General features: G+C 42.5%; 1 pseudogene; it reads right to left on the bottom strand.

Moving 5' to 3' along the window:
* Positions 1-1,597: 1,597 nt before the first annotated feature.
* Positions 1,598-4,548, bottom strand: LOC112309107 (serine/threonine-protein phosphatase PP1-gamma catalytic subunit pseudogene; annotated as a pseudogene).
* Positions 4,549-4,751: the final 203 nt, after the last annotated feature.

Here is a 4,751-nt window from a genome sequence, read left to right on the forward strand (position 1 = left end):
TGAAGCCTCAGTGATCCCTCCTATAACATGGGACAATAAACAAGGCTTGTATCATAGATTTGTTGTGAGAATTAAAGGAAACAATGCATAGAAAGCACTTAACTCAGTTCCTGGAAGTACTAATATATGTAAGCCAATAATAATTACATCTCCCATGAATGGATAGTTTTCTATGTATGTATGTTATATATGTATTCTACATAATTATGCTATGTTGTAAATTAGAGGGTGATTTAAGTATAAAAAAGGAAACCCCCAGTAAACTATTCAGTACATAGCCCAACAGAACTGAATATGGGAAGATACCATCCAATTAAGTTTTGTTAATTTCCACTAGTCTAGTTTCTCCTCTCTGTTTCTATTAATTTGGTTCTTTATCGCTCATTTGGATTATCAGAACAGTTTCTCTTCAAGGCTGAGCATGCACTGTGTGTCGAGGACTGTGCTAGAACTTGCTACATAAAGATGATTATGGTACAATTCCTACCTGCAGTCTAGAATAGGAAGCTGACAGACATAATTTTCAAGTCAGTGTGGTGTCATGGTATGTGTGTGAGGTAGTGGTGGTGAGGAAGCCTTCCAGGAAAGGGAGATGCTTGACTTGGGTCTTGAAGCATGGTTAGGAGCTGGTCAGGGGAAGAGGGTGAAACAAATGAGGGACTTTTTTAGTCTGTGGTGTTTGCTAGGAGATTAAGTGTTAAGAAGGAAGTAGAGAGAGGTGGGCTGAAAGGTAGACAGAGAGCAGATCGTAGAGAACCTTGCTTGCCCTTCTAAGGAGCATGGGCTTGGCCTGCAAGCAATGTGAGTGCTCTAAGGATATTACGTAGAAAACTAAAATGGTCAAATTGGAGTATTCTATGGCTCACTCTTCGCAGATGGATCCAATTGCCCAGCCAGTGTGCTAAATGGGATTTCAGGGGAGTGTAATTTGTGAAGGGACAGCTGTTCACTGTTCCTGTCTTTCCTGTCCACCTCCTTCTCTTCTGCAAACTTTCTTTCTGGTTGGCACCCCTCACCCCTGCCTCAAGGGTAAAGTTGTAATATAGGTCTAGCCAAACCTACTTGCCATGATGACTTGTTAGGGATCAATCTGTGACTTCAGCTGAGCCAATCAGGTCTTCCTGAGACTCGTCTGCCAGAGTAGAGAATCTCCTTGCCGTGTTGCCAAGCTCAGGGATGTCTGTGATTGCTGGCAGCCATCTCACCTGCTATAGAAAATATGCCCATTCTGGAGCAAAGAGCAGAGCTGAAACCTGAAAGCAGAGCTCCTGCGTCCAGCTGGACTGAAGCAAGGCCCATGGATTTTTGATAATGTGCTTAAGCTAGGTTTTTTTGTTTGTTTGTTTCCAGAGTAATTTATTCATTAAAACCTATTCAACATGCCATCAACAATTCTCCAGTGTCTTTTGTGGTGCTAAATAGACACTGAGAAGATTAAACAAGTTTATCATTTAATAAGCCTGAATTCACTTTTATTACATGATATTTTACATGGTCATCTGTTGGAACAGATTTCTTTTTAACATATCTTAGTTTTATAAAGTCATAGATAATGTAATTTTTGTATAAACTGGTGGATAGTAAGTTGGATCCTTTGTTTTGACTTATAAACCTCACTTCACCACAGAATAAAGAATGTAGGCCAGAGAAAGCGTCATCAGTCACTTGTACAGAACAGTGTGATTTCTATAATTTGGAGCTTTCCGAATAGACGGGTTCAGGCCTGATGCAACTGTAAAAAGATTACTTAATGAATAGACTATATGGAAACTGTACAAAATGTTATTAACTTTAATCATTAATAGCTTAAACTGCACTGTAACTAATTGCTATTCAAACTAAAAGGCCTGGTTTTGAATTCTCAAGAAGGCGGCATGGGTACACAACCGTACAACCTTGTACTTGGGGATGTGTCAATATGTATTTCAACAGAAACTTTGGCTTAAGAAGAGACACAAACATTTAAAATAATGGCTTGAATCATCATTTTAAGTATACAGTAGAGTAAAGTGTGCTTTAATTAAATATGCATTATACCAGTGATGCTGGCCAGGTTGGAAGTTACTCCTAATGTTGACGCTATAAAAATCTGCTTGTACATGACAAGATAATGAGAGAAATAAGCAATCCCTTGGAAACAAATTTTTAAAAGAAAAAAAAATGTTCACAGTGGTCTGTACCAACACGGTGCACTTAATGACAATAACACGTACCAACTGAGCACCTCAGGGCTCTCTTTACACCCTAAAGGAAATGAGCATTTGCATTATTCATGGATTGTGATGAGTTGTTTTTTTTTATAAAGGTCAATTGTACACTTACCCCTTTGGCAGGATAAACTGTCCTGTAGTGTACAGCTTTAACACCATCGCTAAAGTTGTTTGCAAAAGGAAGAGAGAATTAAAACACAAAACATTTTTTCTTGGGAGTGAAGCCTTTCATTTGCTGTTATAACCAGCCAATGCCACTTATTAATTATCTCATAAAATGGAAGGGAGCACCCCACAAACACACTAGTTGAGCAAGCTGACCAATACATAGTACAGTTTTAAAACTGAAGGTTATGTACTATATGTTACCAGTCCCAACTGGGCAATGTCAAAATGACATCCCTTTCTTTGCTTGCTTTGCGATCATACCCCTTGGAGGTGTTATGGGTCCTGTGGCATTTGGCTTCTTTTCCTCTGCAGGCTTTAAAATCTAAAAAGAGCATGTTAGTGAGTGTTTCATTCACATTCATTATGGCACCTGCATTGTCCAACTCTTCACAATAATCGGGTGCAGAAAACAGATAGACCAATGGCCTCTTTGCAAAAAATTCATACCCACCTTCAACCCCCTGGTGGGCTTTACATATACCACCCACACCATGCCTGTGGGGAAACTGTGCAACCACTTCTGCACCAAATGTGAAGGCCATTCTCTGTCATTTTCACCCCAGCCTAAGACATCGTCATTGAGGTCAGGCCACAAAAGGTCACAAAGAAGACTTTGATCTGATGCATTGGTTGATCATATAATTCTCTGAATTTGGTGCTAAACCTCCATGACAGCAAGATATTTTTCTCAGCCATGATGGCTGCTATCAGGAAACAGTTAAAGCAGTCTGTTAAAGTTTTCCATAGTTTACAATGAATGTAAAGGAAGATATAACATTAAAGTCTATAAATTCTGTTGATCCTGGTGCATTCATGGTCTTGGGATATTGGATATTATATGACAGGAAGAGGCAGATAGTCTCCAGTGACTACTTCCCCCATTCACATAGTTCCCAAGAAACAGGTAGTTGCTTTCTGGTGGGAAACCACTGTGCTCAAAAAGTGGAACCAAATCATATTGCCACACTGATATCGATACCACCACATTATTTTGAGTGGTGCTCCAAGTTCTAGTAGATAGGCTAACTGAGAAAGATCTCTTGGGATTTTAAGCACAGTCCTCTGATTTCATTTTCCTGTAGCTGGACATTCTTACCAGGTTGGATACACCTGGACAGGACACAGCTATCTGCAGATGGCAGCTACTGGTGCTGGGCTTAGAGGTGCCCAGACAAGGCCAAGCTGTGATCCAAGGCGGCTGCTGCTAGCGGCAGGCCTGGAGCCACTTAGCAAGAGGTACAGGGCTTGCTGATGGCAGATGCTGCTTGTTTGAGAGGATTTAGGAAAATGTGAAGCATGAGCCAAAACAAGCCATTGGTATGGAGCAGCCACTGGAAACAGCTTGGGTGGGCCTGATAGTTGGGTGGGGTGGATCCTCAGGGAATCACCAGGGTGGGGAAAACAGTGTGAGCCAAATTGTTGGAGTCTCAGATATGGCCCCTGCCTGCCAGTTCTGTGGGGGGAGGTCTCAGAAAAGGAATAATGGCCTCTGCCAGCAGTCCTGTCTGAGAGAATCTGCCCCTCCAGATCTCACCCTGATGCTGGACATTTCAGTTCCTCCCCGTCTGCCTCTGGTGCCTTTAAATCTGCTACCCCATTGCTGGAGCTCAGAGGGAGTAAGTCTAAGTAAGTCAATGTGCAGGCTCTTTAAGAGGAATAGCCTGGGAATCTAGCAGTTTCTGTCTTCCACAGCCTCAATCCCCATGGGTTTTTACCACTAAAGGTTATGGGGACTTATCTTCCTGGTACTGGAACCCTGGGCTGGGGGTATGGAAGGGCTGGGACCACTTGCTCCTGAGGTATCCCTCCCAATTTTTATCTACCACATGTGGGTGTGGGATCAGCCCATTCTGCTTTTCCACCCCTCCTATCAGTTTCAATGTTTCTTTTTTAATTCCATAGTCATAGGACTTCCATTCAGCTCGATTTTTGGTGTTTCTGAATATGGTTGTTCTGTAATTTAGTTGTCAGTTTGATGTGACTGTGCAAAGAGGCAAGCCATGTTTACCTAGGCCGCCATCTTAGCTTTCTTCCTGGATGTTGAGTTTTTCTATATCCATCACCACCTTCCCATCTCCAACCCTCCAGCAGAGGTGGCAGCACTGGCTCATACCTCCTTTCCACACCAGGAGCACAGAAGTGGTAGTGGCAGCAGGGTGGCAGTAGCCATGGTGGATCCCCACCCCTTGTCTGCCCCAACAACCCCAGCTCCCTGCTTCCTCCTTCTCTCTCCACTGGAACCATGAGAAGAACAAAATGGACTTAAGTTAGTTTCATTTGCAACTAAAGTAGGGTGGGCAATGGAGTCTGAAGTATTTCTGGGGGGCAAGATTATCAGGGCTAAAAGCTGGACAGTCCCAAGTAAACCAAAAC

Source organism: Desmodus rotundus, chromosome 3 (genome assembly GCF_022682495.2).
Source record: "Desmodus rotundus isolate HL8 chromosome 3, HLdesRot8A.1, whole genome shotgun sequence".
Classification (NCBI taxonomy): Eukaryota; Metazoa; Chordata; class Mammalia; order Chiroptera; family Phyllostomidae; genus Desmodus; species Desmodus rotundus.